The sequence below is a fragment of the Lithobates pipiens genome, unplaced genomic scaffold (genome assembly GCF_037356315.1).
Source record: "Lithobates pipiens isolate NorthernLeopardFrog02 unplaced genomic scaffold, aLitPip1_a1.2 Scaffold_23, whole genome shotgun sequence".
NCBI classification, from domain to species: Eukaryota; Metazoa; Chordata; class Amphibia; order Anura; family Ranidae; genus Lithobates; species Lithobates pipiens.
The window spans coordinates 40,942,128-40,964,475 of NW_027507785.1; the positions used below are offsets into that span (position 1 = coordinate 40,942,128).

Below are 22,348 nucleotides of genomic sequence, written 5' to 3' on the forward strand. Positions count from 1 at the left end.
TTTCAATACGCTTCCATTTTCTATACAGTGTGCATTTAAAGCCCACCTTAGGGAATTTCTCTCTTTTCTTACAGGCACCGAGGTACACATCTTTAAAAAAGTATAAAAAAAAAAAAAAATAGTACATCTTAAAATTCTCATGATAATATACTACCCAGGTGGTCACATAAACCAACACAGCCCCATCATAAGTAAAACCGATTGGCCAATGAGTTGCCACCATCAATGTCTGGGCGGGCCTGGTGTAGGTTGATGGTAACCAGATACCCTGTTTCCCCTAAAATAAGACCTAGTGTGATTGTCGGTGATAGCTGCAATAAAAGCCCTACCCCCCAAATAAGCCCTAGTTAAAGTCCTTGTAGGTCTTCTTTTCAGGGTAGGGCTTATTTTTGAGGAAACAGTAGGGCTTATTTGGGTGGTAGGGCTTATATTGCAGCCAACACCGACAATCATGCTAGGTCTTATTTTAGGGGAAACAGGGTAGGTTGGAGAACCTTCACCCATTGGGACCTTATGCGTCTTCCCCGTTCTATAGCATAAACACGAAAGCTCTGGTATACAGAATCTGGGCATAAACAATTCTTTAAAATGATGGCAGCTACATGTCCGACCATCCCTTTATGTCAAAGGGCATTTGTTTTTCCTCAGCAGATCGTAGGGTCCTGCACGGATCGCCCATTAAGGCGATACAGTCAAGACAATAAAACACACCTATTAGATGTCCGTAAAGTCCTCCTATGCTTGCTTACAAGCGCTGCACCAAAAACAAAAGCGCCAACCAGGCACAGAAGCAGGATGGTCCTCACACTGCTCGGCAATGCCCCTCGCATTCCAGCAGCATTGGCAGAGAGCAGCAGATTGCCGCGGGCGAGAAGAGCATCCTCCTTGCAGCTGGCTCTGTTCGCTGTAGAATCACCTTAAATTCTGTCTGGCAATGCCATTTTTAGCAGCACATAATCCCTCAGCGCACGTGGACTGCAAAGCCTCAAAACAATTGCTTTGCCGAGACGCAGACACATAACAGAATGCACATTTCTGACTTCTTCAATAAAGAGCCGCAGAGCGTTATCAAGATGTGCATGGCGAGAAGCACCAATCGCAATGCTGTCTGCAGACGTCCAATCTCTGGGGGGCTGACCAAAAAAAAAAAAAAAGTAAGATCTGTCTTAAATAAAATCCTAGCTATCCTTATGGTATGTAAAACACATGATGCCAAGCGGTGCCACCTGTGCAGGATGTGCCAACGCTGCATAATGGAAAGATGTCACTCAGTTCTCCCATACAAGACTCCACTAATAACAGATCCTTATTCATTCTTCCAGATATTAGAACTAATGAGTAACGAGACACGAATCTCATGACATCACCGATGACCTTGCATTGCTCTATTCTTGTTACAGTAAATGATTGAATCTCGTATCTAAATCTCAGCGCTCCAGACTTATACCGTACAATGCCATTTCTAATCACAACAATGCCAAATAAATCGTTGGGTATCAGTCATCTCCCTGTTGCATTCTCTTTTTGTTGGACCCTGCATGCCCTCTGTACTGCGCTCCGGAATCTGTTGGCACTATAATGTTTTCTATATGTACAGCCAACATTGATTTGTACATGACACAACATATATGTGGAGTGAGAAGCCAGCAGATTGTAGAACAACAAGTCCCAGCATGCTTCTATAGGCTGCCTGGGAATGCTTATGTATTAATTTAATTTCTTTAAAAAAAGTGTCATCACAATCTGAATAGCACGTTGTGAGTTACATAGAGCCCCATTCACATTGCTGCCCCTAAGGGGGATACAGTCCAATGTCCCCACAGACGTGTACCAAGAGCAAATTACCTGGAGACAAATCATTTCCCAGCATAACTTTGGGCTGAGGGGAGAAACCCACCCAAACAAGTGTGGACAACTAAACATTAAGGATGGCATGCCTAGCATAAAGCAATCATAGGACCAGTACAGCATAAACAAAAAGAAGAGGTGACAGATGACACGAGGAGGGAGGGGGGAGAAGAGGTGACAGATGACACAAGGAGGGAGGGGGGAGAAGAGGTGACAGATGACACAAGGAGGGAGGGGGGAGAAGAGGTGACATGACACAAGGAGGGGGGGGAGAGAAGAGGTGACAGATGACAAGGAGGGGGGGGAGAGAAGAGGTGACAGATGACACGAGGGGGGGAGAGAAGAGGTGACAGATGACACGAGGGGGGGAGAGAAGAGGTGACAGATGACACGAGGGGGGGGGGAGATGGAGAAATAGAGGGGTGACAGATAGAGAGGTGACACAGGGAGGGAGAAGATACATTTAGCTAGATTATAGAGAGATAATAGATTGTGAGATTATAGGGGGGGGGGGGGGGGGGTGATCGGCAATAGAGAAGGATTTTTTAGGGAAACTTTCTGTTGCAAAAACATCTCACCTAATCGTATGTTACTGATGATATCAGGTCATTTTTTTTAAATCAGTTTTATTGGCTCATCCGTCACCAATTCAGCATACTGAATATTAGGAATTTGACTTAAAAGGCTCATTTGCATTGGGAGTGACATTGAGCGCCTGCAGCAAGATGTAATGACTCCAGCTGATGGCGGCAGGCGAGGTGGGATCCGGGAGCGGACAGGCAGTGTCATCATACTGTATGTGGCACTGGGGAATTAGATGAACACCTGCCTGGGGGATAACAAGGAGACTGTACCGCAGTACCGGCAATGGACTACAAACCCCAGCCTGCGATAAGCATCTCCTGCCCAGAGCTGACAAGTGACAAGACATGATGTGACTTCTAGTTCTCCAACAGCTGCTGAAGGACCATGGACAGCACTGAGCACTGCAGTCATTGGGTGTAGTAAAGTCACTGCAGGCTCGCTCAAGCATTGGGAAGTCTCTGGACTGTAAACATATAGCCACGCTGTGACTTGTAGTTCCTCAGAGCAGCAAAAGCCGGATGAGGATAAAATATAACCCATTATTTCCCATTTATAGTTCTCTACAGCAAACCTTACTAAAAAGCAAAACACCAAGCAATGTCTATGGTGGGAATCAATACTGAGGAACTACAAATCCCTGCATGCCCTGCCTGTCATTCATGAATTCAGCATGTTTTGTCCAATGCTACCATTGTGCATCATAAAAAAAAAAAAAAAGTTGTAGCCAATCACAATGGGACTCTGAAGCTGCAGTGGAACTGCAAATCCCAGCAGGAAAAGGCGAAAGGAACAAAAAAAAAAAAAAAAAAAAAAAACACTACATTGAAATAAAAGGTTTTAAAAAATAAATAAAAAACACACCCAACCAAAAGACTCCAAGGTAAGAAAAAACTGAAAGTTTATTCCACTATTATTGTACTGTATACAGCAATGGGACGCAAACCTTGGTGGAACTACAAATCTCAGCAGATATTGCTGCAGCAAAGCAGTGCATAAATACACCAACATAAGGAAATAAAAACTTTATTTGTCCCCCAATTACAAATGACATGCAGCCTTCCTGCAGAGCTCACTCTGCAATGAGCATTATATACAAGAGCCAGGGGAATGCTATATAGAGCGTTTATAGCACATAGCTCAGGTGATCATACACCCGGGGGACTACAACTCCCTGCCAGCCAAATCAACAGCAATATGGCATCATCTATATACTTATTATATGGAACCATGATAGTATAATAGCTCACGCTGCAAGGTGCATGATTATACAGTATGACCTGGGGGACTACAACTCTCAGTGATATGATATCATCTATATACTTATATAGAACCGTGATAGTGTATAGTGCAAGGTGATTCTACAGCAAGACTTGTGGGACTACAACTCCCAGCCAAACAGCAATATGTCATCTTTATACTTATTATATAGAACAGTGATATGACATCATCTATATATTTACATAGAACAGTGATAGTATATAGCTCACAGTGCAAGGTGATTCTACACACTTATATAGTATATCTCTCATACAGCAATGTGCATTATTATACAGTAAGACCCGGGGCACACACTACATCAACTCATCACATAGCAATGTGCATTATTATACAGGAAGAGATGGGGGACTACAACTCTCAGCACGCAATGCCAGTATTTTTTCAATTTGCAACTACGTAAAACCATTATATTCTGGGGGGGGGGGGGGGGGGGGCTACAGGTGCCAGCATGACATAGATGTCAAGTTTTCCTATAAGAAGTGTGCACATGGAGGAGATAAGTCTGTCAAAGTTCTATATTGGAGTGATAGTGCAAGGTGAATTGCTAGTTTCTGGGGGGGGGGGGGGTACTACAACACCCAGCCAGCCATATGAACAGTGATATGGCATCATCTATATACTGTTACAGTATATACAATGCAAACACAGGCATACAAGCCATAACACATCAATATGCAATTATACAGAAAGAGCTGGGGGGGCGGGGGGGGGGACTACAACTCCCAGCATGCCCTGCCAACCAAATGTATAGGGATCTGGCATCTATATAGTATAAATAGAGACTATATATATCTGTAATATATTTAAAAAAAAAATTATATATATATATATTTTTTTTTTTTTATTATTTAAATATCAATCACAAGGCAATGGACATTATAGACAACCAAAGCAATGTCATTCTGGGGGGGCTACAATTCTCGGCAGGCATGGCAGATATATATAGTTCTTCAGGAGTTCTAGAAGATCATCCAATAATGAGAAGATGGGAAGTATAATGTCATTATTACTTTGTCCCACAAGATAGATAGATTTAGTAATGTACATTATACACAGTACTGAGGGGGTTGCATTTCCTCTGTTAAAAAAAAAAAAAAAAAATATATATATATATATATATATTATATATATATATATATATATATATATATATACATATATATATTTTTTTTTTTTTTTTTTTTTTTTTTTTTTTTCGTGGTACATTGTTATATAAAAACCAACAATGTACCACGATGAGATATACATGTAAAAAAATAAAATTATACATATCAATCACACACACATACACTCTCTTTCCCTTCTTTCTCATAAATAAAACATGGCATAATAGCTATATAAATTAAAACGTATCACATGTTAATATAATAATAATAATAATAATAATAATAATAAATCACAATATTTAAAAAAAATAAAAAAATAAAAAAATAAAAATGATGTATAAAACTGTGGGACACATTTTTATGTATATAGCTATTAAAATATATTTTATTTATAAGAAAGAAGGGGATAGATATATATTTTATTATAGCACATAACATGTATCATTGTAGTACCATAAATAATAAATCTCATGTAGCGGTGTGTGATCTCTATACAATGTAGCGGTGTGTGATCTCTATACAATGTAGCGGTGTGTGATCTCTATACAATGTAGCGGTGTGTGATCTCTATACAATGTAGCGGTGTGTGTGTTGCTCCCCCTCTCTGTGTAGACAGGAAGGTGAGCTCTTCCTGTGGGCACTACAAGTCTCAGCATCGTCAGGCTGGCATGGAGTGTGTGGCACAGTTTCCCCCCTTCCACACGTGCAAGCAGCTGGTACTCACCGGGACACGCAGCGCCCCCGGGCGGGGTGGTGGGTGCAGGGCGGGACAGCCCGGCGGGGTGAGTCTCTCGGTACGGCAGAGAAGAGCTCCGATCCCCGAATGATCCGCTCACTCTCCGTCTACTCTGTCTGCTCCGGCCCCGCCCACTGCCATCACCGCCCGGACACGCCCACCTCACTCCTGCTCTTAAAGGGACGCGCGCTGCCCTCGTGCTCTCTCTTAAAGGGACAGACCGCTGAGAATACACGACACCTGTCCTAGGCTGGGGAAATGCTGCATGCCTGGCTCTGTCTGTCTGTCTTTAACATCTTTGAGTCCAAGTGTGCAGCAAATGAAAGTCAAGAAGAATATGAATTCTGTAAGGAGATAAGGGGCGCCGCCCCCCGTAGTCTCCATGTGGGGCGCCAGACGCATGGATTTCTACAAGATTTTTTTTTAAGCACACGATTAGCGCCTGAGGCTTCAATTGGCTTTAAAAAGTATCGTTTCGGGGGTGGGGAGCAGAGCACTGCTCTCCAAGCCCACCCACTTGGGACACTGGCGAATCAACATTCGCTATTGTCTTCCTGCTTCTCCCAGCCAATCAGGACAGGAAGTGGATCTTAAGACCAGATTGGCCAGGAGGAGGAGCTGCGACCTGGATGGGGTAGGTGTGGAACTAGCGAGGGGTGTTCGCTGCCCTCCCCCATTCCCAAAAATAAAAAAGAAGCACCAGCCGCTGCCCCCTCGTCCATGCGCCCGGCCCCTTTCAGGATGCTGGACCCATGGATTCCTATGGTGGGGGCGGGAGGGGGTGGTACTTTTTGAAGCACCTGATTAGAGCCAGAGGCTCTAATAGGCTTCAAAATAGGGTGGGCTCGGGGCGCAGAAGGTGCGCCCTGATCCCACCCAATTGTGTGATGATAGCGAATTCATTTTCGCTATCTTCACACTAACCTTCCTCCCCACCAATCAGGAGGCAGGGCATCAGACGCGTTTCTTGATTGGCCAAAGCGCCCGGCCACTCTATTGGATGCCTGGCGCTTAGGAAGAGGAGCGGAGGAGACATACACTGGAGCGGAGGTCGCCGCTGCTCTGGTGCACTTGGAGAGGAGCTGCTGCCAGGCGGTAAGTGCCAGGGAGTCTGTCAGAGCTGCGCGGAGGGGTGGGGGTTCTGCCAGACTTGCAAGCCCCTTGGGGGGGTCGGTGCTCACAGTGGCTACATCTGATGGGCACAGTGACTGTATTTGATGGGTACAGTGGCTGTATTTGATGGGTACAGTGACTGTATTTGATGGGTACAGTGGCTGTATTTGATGGGTACAGTGGCTGTATTTGGTTGGCACAGTGGCTGCATATGATGGGCACAGTGGATGCACATGATGGATTTGCACATCAAAAACATGAAATCAAAAAATGCTGGTGAGACGTGTTTTTGCAAGTTTATTGCCGTTTATCAGCTAAAAACCTCCTCTCAGAACTCACTAGTTTTGGGGTTTTTTTAAAGCCAAAAACTGCTGATAACAGCCTATGTGTGCATGGACACCTAGGATAACATGATGGGGAGTTTAACCACTTAAGGACCAGGCCTCTTTTTCAGACTTGGTGTTTACATGTTTAAAACAGTTTTTTTTGCTAGAAAATTACTTAGAACCCCCAAACATTTTATATTGTTTTTTTTCTAACACCCTAGAGAATAAAATGGTGGTCATTGAAATACTTTTTTTCACACCGTATTTGCGCAGCGGTCTTACAAGCGCACTTTTTTTGGAAAAAATTCACTTTTTTTGAATAAAAAAATAAAACAGCAGTAAAATTAGCCCAATTTTTTTTTTATATTGTGAAAGATAATGGTACGCCGAGTAAATTGATACCCAACATGTCACGCTTCAAAATTGCGCCCGCTCGTGGAATGGCGTCAAACTTTTAGCCTCAAAAATCTCCATAAGCGACATTTAAAAAATTCTACAGGTTGCATTTTTTTGCGTTACAGAGGAGGTCTAGGGCTAGAATTATTGCTCTCGCTCTACCGATCGCGGCGATACCTCACATGTGTGGTTTGACCATCGTTTTCATATGCGGGCGCTACTCACGTATGCACTCGCTTCTGTGCGCAAGCTCGTCGTGACGGGGTGTTTTTAAAAAAAAAAAAATTTTTTCTTATTTATTTTAATTGATTTTATTTATTTTTACACTGTTTTAAAAAAAAAATGTATCACTTTTATTCCTATTACAAGGAATGTAAACATCCCTTGTAATAGAAAAAAGCATGACAGGTCCTCTTAAATATGAGATCTGGGGTCAAAAAGTCCTCAGATCTCATATTTGGGCTAAAATGCAAAAAAAAAAAAAAACAAAAAAAAAAAAATCTGACATTTAAAAAAAATATACCTTTAAGAGGTATGGGCGGAAGTGACGTTTTGACGTCGCTTCCGCCCTCCTATAGTATAGAGACGAGTGGGGGCCATCTTAGCTTCACTTGTCTCTATGCCCAGCTAACGAAAGGACCCGATCGCCTCCGCCACTACCGACGGCTCCGGTAAGCGGCGGAAGGTGCGGGAGGGCGGCGGGAGGGGGGGTGGCACCTCTCCCGCCGCCGATAGCGGTGATCTCGCGGCGAATCCGCCGCGGAGACCACCGTTATCGTACAGCCGACCGCCGCCTGAAGAGATGGATATCTCGGTTGTGGCAGCAGCGACAGCAGCAGCGAGAGATATCCCTCTTCAAAAATAGGACGTACATCGTCGTGCAGCGGTCGGCAAGTGGTTAATGATTGTAGGAAAAAAAACATCTGAAGCCAAAAACAGCAGCTGTAAAAACGTCCAAAAACGTCCAGTGTGCATGATGCCTCATAATGATCCAATGACTGACTAGTGGTCAGTATCCTTGCAATGCAGCGTGCGTCGCGCCAAAGTTACTGTGTGTGCGATTTAGGGTCAGTTGTGGTGCACCAAGCATTCACATAACAAGGGCTGCCCTAAGGCCCCTTTCACACTGGGGCGGTTTTCAGGCGCTACAGCACTAAAAATAGCGCCTGTGTAGCGCCTGAAAAAAACGGCCCCTTTCACTCCAGTGTGAAAGCCCGAGGGGCTTTCACACTGGAGTGGTGTGCTAGCAGGATGGTGAAAAAAGTCCTGCTAGCCGCATCTTTGGAGCGATGAAAAGAGCGGGGTATTCACCACTCCTAAACCGCTCCTACCCATTGAAATCAATGGGACAGCGCGGCTATACCGCGAGCGGTTTTAACCCTTTTTCGGCCGCTAGCGGGGGTTAAAACCACCCCGCTAGCGGCCGCAGACCGCCGCTAAAACGACGGTAAAGCGCCGCTAAAAATAGAGGCGCTTTATCGCCGACGGCCGCACCGCCCCAGTGTGAAAGGGGCCTAATGCAACCCATGTTAACCTGCCAACCAATGGGTGTAATGCATCACAGCGGACCGGGGTCTCAGGACGAAGCTCCTCCCTCGCTTCCACCCAATCACAATTCAAAGGAATGCTGTCTATCATCCCCCCGAGCCTTTCATCATGTGACCCTCTGAGTCCCCTATTTCCTAAATGGGACCGGTGATGTCATCACCCCCCCTTCATGATGTCATCACAGTTGGAGTCTTCAGGACCCTGGCATTGGGCAGCCAATAGCATAGCTCCCAATTGTCTGATTTCGACCAACTACCCCGATTTAGAACAAGGTCCCTCTGTCCATCTTTCCACCTCATTTGCCCCTCATTTTGGTCTGATCTATATAGTTGTATTATATAAAATGCACTTTTTATCTTTCAGAAAGTGTCTCCCAGTGCTAAACCTTTCATCCAATTCCTAAATTGCTGCATTTGTACATTTCAAAAGCCAAGATAAAGGAATAGTAGTGATAAAAAGTAGGGCTGCAACTAACGATTATTTTCATAATCGATTAGTTGGCCGATTATTGTTTCGATTAATCGGTTAATAACCTTAAAGCGGTTCTGCACCTTTAAAAAAAATATTAAAAGCCAGCAGCTACAAATAGCTGACTTTTAATAAATGGACACTTACCTGTCCCAGGGTCCAGCGATGTCGGTGGCAGATGATGAGCAATCGCTCGTCTCGCTGCTGCCCCCGCCGCCATCCTCTGTCAGGGAATCGGGAAGTGAAACATTGCGGCTTCACTGCCCGGTTCCCTACTGCGCATTGCGCGAGTCACTCTGCGTGTCTCTGCCGGTCCCCGCTGTGTCCTGGGAACTGTGTGTTTCCCAGAACACAACGGGGGGGGGGGGGGGGGGGTGGGTGGGGCGTCTGCGGCGCTCTTGTCCCGTAAGTGGGTGCAGATAGCTGGATTATCCAGGTAACTGCACCCCCTCCCCCCTGAAAGGTGCCGATGAGCGGAACTTCCAATTCAGGGTGGAGAACCGCTTTATAAAAAAAGTGGGTCAAATTGACGTTCATTTTCAACCACAGTTACGGGAAAATTTGGAAATAATAGAAAACTTCTTAGTCAAAGGAATTTTCAGACACTGTATGTGGTTTCATTCAGAAATGACATTCATTTTAAAAACAGAATGTTAAAAACAAGTGAAAATTTCAAACAAAATTCTTTCATTCAGCGAATGTACAAAGATTTTTCATCTGAATATTCTCATCTGAAAATGTATCGGTGTGGCCAGGATAAGGCTCAGTACACACCTACGCAGTTTGCTTTTGATCTGTTTCTGCAGTGCTTTTTGCTGTGCGTTTTGATTTTTGCGCACGTGATTTTATTGCGATTTGCATTTTTCCATTTTCTTTGGGCAGATTAAAAAACACAAATTGCTGCAAAAACACATTACATGCTTTTCTGCAGCTTCTCCATGGAAACTATGTTGAACCAATAAAGCACCATTTTGCGTTAAAAGTCCCCGACCCTTTCAGATGTGAACGTGTCCCATAGCAATCCATGTAAATGAACTGTAGTGCGTTTCTGCAAAAAGCGCCAATAAACACATAGATGTGAACCAGGTCTAAGACGTTTAGTAACATAATGGGGTTAAAAAAACGAAAATTAGCCCTTTATAGAAGAAAAAAGCAGATAATCACTACTGTAAGGGGTTCACTTTTTTTTACTGTAGAACAGTGAAAGTAATATTTACAGTAGTGATTATTTGCTCTTTTTGTACTATACAGGGCTCATTTTAGTTACTGGCCGATTAATCGATTATGAAAATAGTAATCGATTCATTTCATAATCGATTAGTTGTCGATTAATCGATTAGTTGTTTCAGCCCTAATAAAAAGAAAGCACTTGTGGAATTAACTAATCTTTGTTTTTAAATATAATTCTCCATTAAGAGGGTGTGGCAGGGGGGCGTGTCCTATGCCTACATACTTGTGCTAATAGGTGTCCCTCATTCCCATCTCAAAAAGTTGAGAGGTACACAATAGGAATCAATCCTGTCACCAGGTAAGGAGTGGGAAACCTAGAAGTACCCCCCCACACACACACACTAATTCGGGGTGATTTGTTGCAGTAAGTGGGCTTAGCACTATATGACCATATAGTGTGACCAAATCCCCGTATTTTTGAATATGTTCAGGTGTTTGTAACTAGCCGTGCAGGATAAATGTCATTTTTGTAGGTGTGCGCTGTAATATGTTTTGTACTGTTTTTGGTCTTATAGCAGCACCATCTTGAATGTAAAGCATTTTAGAGTGTGCCCCCCAAGTATGTTCTTGTCTATTCCTCCCACTGACACCAACAATGGCGCACTATTCCTCCCGCTGACATCAATGATGGGGCACTATTCCTCCCGCTGACATCAATGATGGGGCACTATTCCTCCCACTGATATCAATGATGGGGCACTATTCCTCCCACTGATATCAATGATGGGGCACTATTCCTCCCACTGATATCAATGATGGGGCACTATTCCTCCCACTGATATCAATGATGGGGCACTATTCCTCCCACTGATATCAATGATGGGGCACTAGTCCCCCCACTGACATCAATGATAGGGCACTAGTCCCCGCACTGACATCAATGATAGGGCACTATTCCCCCCCACTGATACCAACGATGGCACACTATATGTGTTTTCCCCTATTTATCGTGAGCTGAACGCAAAGATCTACAACGTTTTCTATGTACACAAAAGGCCTATTTCTCTCAAATATTGTGCCTTAGGCTGGCCACAAAAAAAGATCACACTAAAATCATAGCTCCCAACTGTCCCTGATATCGAGGGACCGTCCGTGATTTGGAGCAATGTCCCTCTGTCCCTCTTTCCTCCTCGTTTGTCCCTCATTTTGGTCTGATCTGTATAGATGTATATAAAATGCACTTTTTATCTATCAAAAAGTGTTTTCCAGCACTTAACCTTTCATCTGATTTCTAAATTGCTGCATTTGTAAATTCCAAATGCCAATATAAAGGAGTAGTTGGGGTAAAAAGAGCATTTGTGGGTTTAACCAATCTTTTTTTTTTTTATACAATTCTCCTTTAAGGGGGCGTGGCAAGGGGGTGTGTCCTATGCCTGCATACTTTTGCGGATAGGTGTCCCTCATTCCCATCTCAAAAAGTTGGGAGGTATGCTAAAATGTGCAGTTTTACAGTATTGTGGGGGTTGGGGGGTCTGAAAACCAGTCAGTATCTGGTGTGACCACCATTAGCCTCTCGCAGTGCGGCACATCTCCTTCACATAGAGTTGATCAGGTTGTTGATTGTGGTCTGTGGAACGTTGGTCCATTCCTCTTCAATGGCTGTGAGAAAGTTGCTGGATATTGGTAGTTAATGGAACACGCTGTTGTATACTCCAATCCAGAGCATCCCAAACATGCTCAATGGGTGACATGTCCGATGAGTATGGTGGCCGTGCAAGAACTGCGATGTTTTCAGCTTCCAGGAATTGTGTACAGATCCTTGCTACACGGGGCCGCGCATTATCATGCTGCAACATGAGGTGATGGTCGTGAATGAAAGGCACAACAATGGGCCTCAGGATCTCGTCACAGTATCTCTGTGCATTCAAAATGCCATCAATAAAATGCACCTGTGCTCATTGTCCATAGCATGCGCCTGCCCATAGCATAACCCCACTGCCACCATGGGCCACTCCATCCACAACGTTGACATCAGCAAACCGCTCACCCACGTGATGCCATACACGCTGTCTGCCATCTGCCCTGTACAGCGAAAACCGGGATTCATCCGTGAAGAGAACACCTCTCCAAAGTGCCGGACGCCATCGAATGTGAGCATTTGCCCACTCAAGTCGGTTACAATGACGAAATGCAGTCAGATTGAGACCCCGATGAGGACGAGGAGCAGATGAGCTTCCCTGAGACAGTTTCGACAGTTTGTGCAGAAATTCTTTGGTTATGAAAACTGATTGTTGCAGCAGCTTTCCGGGTGGCTGGTCTCAGACGATCTTGGAGGTGAAGATGCTGGATGTGAAGGTCCTGGGCTGGTGTGGTCACGCGTGGTCTGCCGTTGTGAGGCCGGTTGGATGTACTGCCGAATTCTCTGAAAAAAGGGGATGAGAGTGAAAGAGTGGGGTAAGAGTTGGATGGGTGAGAGACAGAGTGAGTGAGAGGGAGGTAGAGAAAGGAGGAGAGGAGAGGGGGGGTGGTTGAGTGAGAGAAGGGGTGGGGGGTGAGAGAGAGACTGGGGGTGAGAGAGAAATAGGGAGTGAGAGGGCAATAGAGAGAGGGGGGTGGGTGAGAGAGAAAGAAAGGGGGTGAGGGTGAGAGAGGGGGGTAAAGGTGAGCGAGAGGGGGGTGAAGAATAGAAAGGGGGAATGAGAGAGAGAGGGGAATGGGTAAGGGGGGGGGGGGGGGTGAAAGAGACAGAAATGGGGAGAGAGGGAGGGTAAGAGAAGGGGATGAGAGAGAGAGAAAGGGGGTGAGAGAAAGGGTGAGGGGGGGGGGTACAAAGTGAGGAGAGAGAGGGGGGTGAGAAGGAGGCAAGTGAGGTCAGTGAGAGTGAGGAGAGAGGGGAGTGAGAGCGAGGAGGGAGGGGTAGTGAGAGCGAGGAGTGTGGGGTGGTGAGAGCGAGGAGTGTGGGGTGGTGAGAGCGAGGAGTGTGGGGTGGTGAGAGCGAGGAGTGTGGGGTGGTGAGAGCGAGGAGTGAGGGGAGTGAGAGCGAGGAGGGAGGGATAGTGAGAGCGAGGAGTGAGGGGAGTGAGAGCGAGGAGTGTGGGGTGGTGAGAGCGAGGGGTGTGGGGTGGTGAGAGCGAGGAGTGTGGGGAGTGAGAGCGAGGAGTGTGGGGTGGTGAGAGCGAGGAGTGTGGGGTGGTGAGAGCGAGGAGGGAGGGATAGTGAGAGTGAGGAGTGAGGGGAGTGAGAGCGAGGAGTGAGGGGAGTGAGAGCGAGGAGTGAGGGGAGTGAGAGCGAGGGGGTAGAGAGGACGAGGGTGTTCAGTCTGTCTGCTACTCAGAAACATGGCCCAGGCTTGTCTCTCCGAGGCTCACACTTCTGTACATTGGATGATACACTGGAGATCGGGGTGATTAGGGTATGCCCAGGCACACCCAGCACACCCTCTACACACTTCTATGTCTAGGAATAATTTATTTTGCGCCTTGCCTCTTCTGGGGGGTGCTTGCGGAGGTTTAGACTCTTTGGGGTATCTGTCCCGACACAGCACTGTACTCCTCTATAGTCTCATCTTGGCAGGGCTGGATTAACGTAGGGGCTATTGGAGCTGCAGCTCCAGGCCCCTGCCTTAATATAGGCCCAGCCACCCAAAAAGAACACACTGCTTATGAAAAGCAATGGGCCAACAGAGTTTTCCCCTGATGGGCCCTGCATTATGCATGCACCGCCTGGGCAGGGTGGTGGGATTGATAATGGGCACCGCATGAGCAGTCCTAACGGAAGCCTGGTGCACGCCAATGCAGGGATCTTTCAGAAATCTGGGGCTTCCATAGTGTTAGGCCTATCCGGCTGCACTTTTTCAGCTCAGAGTGCACGCCAATGCACGGCCCTTACGGCAACCTGGCAAATCAAATGCCAGGCTTCCCTTGTTTGCATGTGCCCTTTAGAGTTTGGGCTCATGCCAACACAGGCTCTTAGAAACACAGAAGGGTGCCCCCTAAAAGGCCCACCAAAATCCTCAGCACCAAGCACATGATGCTCTTAATCCGGCCCTGCATCTTGGTTGTAGCCTGAGCAACACACTAATAGAATTGTGTTTCTTTTATTTTCTTGGTATGTTGCTTTATTTTTGTTTGTCACGGTCTGTCACACTTGCCCTTTTGCAAGGTAGTGAGGCCTCTATTTTTATACTTTATGGGTATCCGCCCCTGTGAGGGTGCTGCACCATCTGTTGTTCTTTTTCTGTACCTTGGTTTGATTTTTCAGTAAAAAGCAAAAAATAAAATAAAATAAAAAGGTGTCTCCTGAGGAAATAAAAAAATCTCAGGTCTACCTGGTGCAAAGTCCTCGTGGGAGTCCAATTTACATTTTGGCTTTTGCAAATGCTATAAGTTTGGCGTTCTTGTAGGTGAGTGAGCAGAAATACAAATGTCAAATAATACTGAGCCAGGAGCACAAAAAGTGAAGTGTCAGCTCTCCAGCCTAGGAAGGAAATAATATACATATAGACAAATAAAGAGATGGCCTGCTTGGACAATGTAGGTGAGAGACAACTAGACCGGTGTGATTTGGTTCATTCAGATTTATTTTTTGGACAAAAATGTCCTTTTTGGAAATTCAGATGTATCCGAAGTTCCAAATGGACATAGAAATGAATGGCAACGAATCTGAAAAAAAAAGTTATAATGACAAATACTGAATGTATTATTTCATTTGTTTCATTCGGATGACATCACATTTTCGAATTTGTATGATAATGATCCAAATTCATTGTGAATAGCTGGTTGTTAAGGAGCAGGCGGCCGCCACGTCCTTAAAAGAGAAGCTTGTTTTTTTATTTCTTTTTTCAGAATCATACTTACCTAGGTGGATGCAGCCTTGGTCTGATGCTCCAACTTTCCCCCGCCGGCTCTAACACCGAGAACTGAGCGATTAAACACTGACGATCGCTCTGTTCTCCGTGCTCCTTAAGCAGAGAGATGCTATTAGTCACATCCATCTGCTCTGCCCCTTTCTCGCTCCCTGGAGCGCTGGGCCGTGGAGGGGGTGGGAGCGATCGGTTCAGGCTCTCAACGGCTCATGTGGTCATACCCTGACTTCATTGTCGCAATCTTGCCTGAGCCTGGACCGGCTCTGTGATGTCAGCTGACAGCGGACTTCAGCCCACTGTCTGCTGAAAAAGGATCACAGGAGAAGTACTTCTCCTTTAACAACCATGACTCATCTGCTGTCAGCGGGATTGGCCACTGACAGCAGAATCTACACATTTTTTTTTTTTAAACAGCGTGGGCTCACTAAATCCATACCAATCCTTACCAGTTTGCAAAAAGGAAAAGTTTCACCAAATGTCCCATCAGTTGTGGTAGGGGGAGGAATAAATAGTGCCTCATAATTGGTATTAGTGGGAGGAATAGTGCCCCATTATTGGGGTCAGTGGGAGAAATAGTGCCCCATCGTTGGTGTCAGTAGAGGGAATAGTGCCCCATCATTGGTATCAGTGGCAGGAATATTGCCCCATCAATGGTATTTATTGGGGGGCATAGTGCCCCATTGTTGGTATTAGTGGGAGGAATAGTGCCACGGGGGTGTTAGTGGGAGGAATAGTGCCCCGTCATTGTTGTCAGTGGGAGGAATAGTGCCACATTGTTGGTGTTAGTGAGAGGAATAGTGCCCCATTATTGTTGTCAATAGGAAGAATAGTGAACCATTGATGGTGTCAGTTGAAGCAATAGTGCCCCATCATTGGTGTCAGTGGGAGATATAGTGCCCCATCATTGGTGTCAGTAGGAGGAATAGTGCCCCATTATTGGTATTAGTGAGAGGAATAGTGCTCCATCACTTTTATTAATGGGAGGAATAGTATCCCATCATTGGTGTCAGTGGGAGGAATAGTGTTCCATTATTGGTGTCAGAGGGGGGAATAGTGCCCTATTGTTGGTGACAGTGGGAGCAATAGTGCCCCATCATTGGTATTAGTGGGAGGAATAGTGCCCTATTGTTGGTGTCAGAAGGAGGAATAGTGCCCTATTGTTGGTGTCAGAAGGAGGAATAGTGCCCTATTGTTGGTGTCAGAAGGAGGAATAGTGCCCTATTGTTGGTGTCAGAAGGAGGAATAGCGCCCTATATTGTTAGATTCCATGGGAGGAATAGTGTCCCATCACTGGTATTAGTGGGAGGAATAGTGCCCTATTGTTGGTGTCAGTGGGAGGAATAGTGCCCTATTGTTGGTGTCAGTGGGAGGAATAGTGCCATATTGTTGGTGTCAGTGGGAGGAATAGTGCCATATTGTTGGTGTCAGTGGGAGGAATAGTGCCCTATTGTTGGTGTCAGTGGGAGGAATAGTGCCCTATTGTTGGTGTCAGTGGGAGGAATAGTGCCCTATTGTTGGTGTCAGTGGGAGGAATAGTGCCCTATTGTTGGTGTCAGTGGGAGGAATAGTGCCCTATTGTTGGTGTCAGTGGGAGGAATAGTGAACCATTAACGGTGTCATTTGAAGAAATAATGTCCCCAGTGTCAGATAAAGACAAGCAAAGGCTGCCCCCGGGCACACTGCACCATAATGTACCACGCAGGCCCATTGCCATGTGTTTTGGCCACGTATGTTAATGTGCGCGTTGCCACAACACTCAAGTGTGAATGGGCTCAGAGACGACTTTTACAGAAAAAATAGTCCCTATTGGAATTCCCCTTCATTTCCGGTTCGGTGAGAGCTGGAGGGTGGTGGATGTTTTAGGAGACGTGTTAGTACATGGCGATGGGAAGGAGAGGGGACACGAGTCTGATGATTTACAGACCACAAATAAAAGCCTCTGCTGGAAAACCTGAGCGCAGCTTCTTAGAGGAAAAACATCAAGGCGGATGCACGATAGATAATGAGGATATTGTTTGCAGGCAAAAAGGGAACAGATTGGAAAACCAGGAAAAACCAGGACAAAAATAAGCGCAGTGCACACACTGTATGTCACATGTCACATTCCTTACACATACCGAGGAACTGGAATAGATTTTGCTGATTCTGCCGAGAAGCCTTTAAAGTCGATGTCATCCCAATCACTAAAATCTCATAGAATCTTTACAAATTAATGTTACTCCAAAAGTCATTTTAAGCCTATTGAAATCAATGCACTGTCCCTGGGGTTGATTCACCAAAACTGGAGGGTGCAAAATCTGGTGGAGCTGGGCACAGGAACCAATCAGATTCCACGTTGTTTTGTCAAAGCTTAATTGAACGAGCTGAAGTTAGAAGCTGATTGGTTACAATGCACAGCTACTCCAGATTTTGCACTCTCCAGTTTTAGTAAATCAACACCATTTCCTTCATACACTTAAAAAAAAAAAACATTGAAAAAAACATCCTCTGTACTGCAATTATCTAAAGTAAAAGTGTCATTATCTCCATGTCTGAAAACAATATTCCATTATTGGACTCTTCTCCCTTATTTGTTTTGTACTGCTGTACCTTTTCCTTTGCTCTTTGATATCAATAAAAAAGATTTTGGATTAGAAAATAAGTAAAAATGCATTGGGTTCAAGTTCTGTGTCTTATTGAAGAGTTAAGCTGCCTGTGGATGGTCACAAGTCAGCAGGTGACCATATTGTCCAGACCGACTAGGTCTAGGTCTGTCAATGCATAAAGCAGCATTTGAAAGAGAACATAGACTGCAATACTCAAAGAGGAGCTTCACTTTTGTTTGGCATTACAAAACGAATGCAGTCATCACATCTAAGAACTGGTAAACTGCTATATTATAAATTTTTGCTTTTGGATTTAATTCCTCTTTAGCCACTTCAATACTGCGCCATAGCTGAATGACAGATGCGCCTCTGTAGTTCTGGCAGAGCGTCCATGGACATCCTTCCAGAACATGCTTCCCATGCACCCCCTGGGGCACACATCGGGCACACTCTGTGACCGCTGCGTCCTTTGGACATAGCTGATCACAGATTCAGGTAAAGGGTCAATCACAGCAGCCCTTTACCATTTGATCAGCTGTGTCCAATCACTATGCAGCGCGCACGCTCTTGGCACAGGTGTGTAGGCAGCAAGTCACGCAAAATAAGGACCAGGCACCGAGAGGCTGCATATTTGCATATGGCTGGCGCCAAGTGGTTAATGTGTTACTAAACACAGGACCAGATATTCACTATAAGTCGCTGATCACCACCATTACTAGTAAAAAAATAAAATAAAATCTCATAGTTTGTAGACGCTATAACTTTTGCGCAAACCAATCAATATACGCTTATTGTTGAGATTTTTTTTTTTTAACCAAAAATATTGCCTAAATCGATGAAGAAAATAGATTTTTCGATTTTTTTTTATTGGATATGTTTTACAGCAGAAAGTAAAAAATATTGTGTTTTTTTTTTTTTTTTTCAAAACTGTTGGTCTTTTTTTTTGTTTATAGCAAAAAAAAAAAAAACACAAAAAGCAGATGTCATCAAATACCACTAAAAGAAAGCTCTATTTGTGGGAAGAAGGTAGATAAAGGAAAAAAAGACATATAGAACTATCAGAATAATTCCCTAATTCAGTAATGGACAAACTGTAATGCCCTGTACACACGGCCGGACTTTCCGATGGAAAATGTGCGATCGGATCGTGTTGTCGGAAAATTTGATCGTGTGTGGGCTCCATCAGACTTTTTCCATCGGAATTTCCGACACACAAAGTGTGAGAGCTGGATCTAAAAATTTTCCGACAACAAAATCCGATCGTTTAAATTCCGATCGTGTGTAGACAATTCCGACGGACAAAGTGGCACTCATGCTCAGAATAAATTACGAGACAAAAGCTATTGGTTGTACATCACCGCATTCTGAACGATCGGATTTTCTGACAACTTTGTGCGACCGTGTGTATGCAAGACAAATTTGGGCCAAAATCCGTCTGAAAAAATCCAACGGATTTTGTCGTCGGAATGTCCGACTGTGTGTACAGGGCATATGGTATAGATAATCATTTAATAAATGAATAGTCTACGAAAATGGTTTGAATTAATTGATTTAATTAATTCCAGTAGTGATAGTGGCTGATAATCTCTCAATCCATAATGTTTCAGATCTCAGGATTTGGTTATCCCAATCACCTTGTCCGGAAAATTTTAAGCTTCTCCCTATAAGCAAATAATTTCTTTGCGCTTAAAAGCACAAAAACAGCTCTCTCATATAATGCTGGGAAAGCGCGCTTGTATTTCTCCAAGTAACACAGACACAGATGCTGGTATCACCATGAGCTTAGCAGAATCCTCCAGAGAATAGCCAGGCTACTTTTATTTATACTATAAACATGAATAACAAAAGGAAGGTAGTGGCTTCAGAATCAGCCAATCAGACACTTGTATTCTTTCAAAAGAACCGATCACACACATGTATATATTCAAATAGAAATACAGTAGTGACGTGTGCAGATGGTCGTGTGCAGAGCCATGCGGCAAGGGCCTTTGTGAGACACAGAGTGTTTCACAATTTGAACACTACTTTACATGGCTCTGAACACGATTGTGTGCACATTCCCACTGCTACCAATGATGCGAGCCATACTCTATCATGGCTCAGTGGGCCATCATTTTGTATGGTTATGCTATGGTTCCCATGTACGCAGATCTGCTTACTTAGGAGTTTAGATGCGGTCGCCATGAAGTGGCCAGTACCTTGGTGAGGCATAAACAAACATCCTTAAAAGAGCAAACGGATCTACCATGTCCACATGAAGGTCTCCGCAGTCAATGGTTTTCCACCAATTTCTGTATGTGGGAATACACTCACATGAGCGTATTACAGCACAACTGACACTGGGGGACATCTGACAACACCGGACCACCTTTGGATCAATAGGCCCCGAATTCCATTCAGGCCTGTCCCTGCAGTTGCGTTGCATCGAGCCAACCAGCCCCGACAGTTGGAATGCATGATTCCGCACCCCGGGCCAGGAGGGCCATGGGGCTGGTCAGGATGGCCAGAACCAAACAGACAGAAAATGATCTCCGGAACGAAGCGGAACGGAACACCCCGAAGCACGTGATCTCTGTACCTTAAATACCACCCCCCAGAATGCACAGCAGGAGAACTGGGCTGGCACAGAGGGAATGAGTGGCATTCAATACACCCAGCTAGACTGCGCTTCTAACCTTGCCGGCGGTGACAGCGACACCTGCGGTCAAGGAGAACCCAGTGCAACCCAACTGGATTGGTACTGAAACCAGAAATTTTGAAAATTAACCCCAAAACCCAACTGTGGTTTCAGGAAAATTAACTTTGAAAAAACCATAGCGCCTACTCATCAGGAGCCAGCGCTACACTGATAACTAATTTAATTTAACTAAGCTGGTGCAGAATGTGCCATCCATTGGTCTTTTTGGTCCGTTGGCTTGCCCTGTACCATGCTGTTATCTATATTTATTGTTATGCTGTGCTATATGAAAATTTCTTATTTTTATGTATATTTTTTTCATAGAACAAATCCTCCTCAGAATAATACTCCCGAAGGAGCAGTCCCCCCACCAAACATGTTGAAAATATGACTAGAATTATGTGAATGAAGTCCCCTTGTCCTCGGTTGATCTACATCACTCCTTTCTAGTCTTTATCAGAGGAATTCTATATATATTTTTTTTTTTTATGTGTCGTTTGTTTAACCACTTCCATACCGGGCCTATTCTGGCACTTCTCTCCTTCTAGTAAAAATCATAATTTTTTTGATAGAAAATTACTCAGAACCCCCAAGCATTATATATTTTTGTTAGCAGGCACCCTAGGGCACGGTATTTGCGCAACCATTTTTTCAAACGTGTTTTTTTGGGGGAAATTTTTTTTTTTTAATAAATCAAAAAGTAACCAAACAGTGAAGTTAGCCCAATTTTTTGTATAATGTGAAAGATGATGTTTTCACCGAGTAAATAGATACCCAACATGTCACGCTTTAAAATTGCGCACACTTGTGGAATGGCGGCAAACTTCGGTACTTAAAAATCTCCATAGGCGACGCTTTAACATTTTTTGCAGGTTACCAGTTTAGAGTTACAGAGGAAGTGTGGTTTGAACGCGCCCGGGCCTCCTACGGTCATAGAGATGACTGGTGACCATTTGGTCACTGGAAATCTCTATACTTTTCATCCGGAGGGGGTGAATTATTTCTCTGGGTCCCCAATGGCATGGAAGAGCCCAGAGAAGCACCGAAGGATGGCGGGGGGGTGTCCCCTCCCGTCACCTGTAAGAACGATCAAGCGGGTAAACTGCCCACAAGTGGCTGCATATGAGGAGCACAAAAAAACCATTGGAAAACAGCGCTGTCCAAAAAATACTTCAATAATCAAAGATCCTGTGCCAGTGAAACAAAAGATTAAATAATAATAATAATAATAAATTCTTGCCGCAACTTAATGTGAGACACACACAATATACAATAACCCAAACCTTTTTTTCGGGATATGAGGAGCACAAGTGGCTGCATTTGATTGGCAAAAGTGGCTGTATATGATGGGCACAATTGGCTGCATATGATGTGCACAAGTGGCTGCATATGGCAGGCACAAGTGGCTGCATTTGATGGGCACAAGTGGCTGCATATGACGGGCACAAGTGGCTGCATTTTTACGGGCACAAGTGGCTGCATTTGATGGGCAAAAATGGCGGCATATGACGGCATAAGTGTTTGCATTTGATTGGCACAAGTGGCTGCATATACTGGGCACAAGTGGCTGCATTTGATGGGCACAAGTGGTTGCATTTGTTTGACACAAGTGGCTGCATATACTGGGCATAAGTGGCTGCAATTGATG

At 44.7% G+C, this 22,348-nt stretch overlaps 1 protein-coding gene across 6 annotated transcripts in view; it reads right to left on the reverse strand.

Moving 5' to 3' along the window:
• Positions 1-5,669, reverse strand: part of GDPD5 (glycerophosphodiester phosphodiesterase domain containing 5) — a 333,808-nt gene extending 328,139 nt beyond the window's left edge. For 4 of the 6 annotated variants that reach the window (XM_077451455.1, XM_077451453.1, XM_077451454.1 and 1 more), the window contains exon 1: positions 5,542-5,669. The gene's annotated coding sequence lies outside the window, so the exon portion shown is untranslated. The remainder of the gene's footprint in view (positions 1-5,541) is intronic. The other 2 variants (XM_077451456.1, XM_077451451.1) reach the window with 1 other exon arrangement.
• Between the last annotated feature and the right edge of the window lie 16,679 nt (positions 5,670-22,348).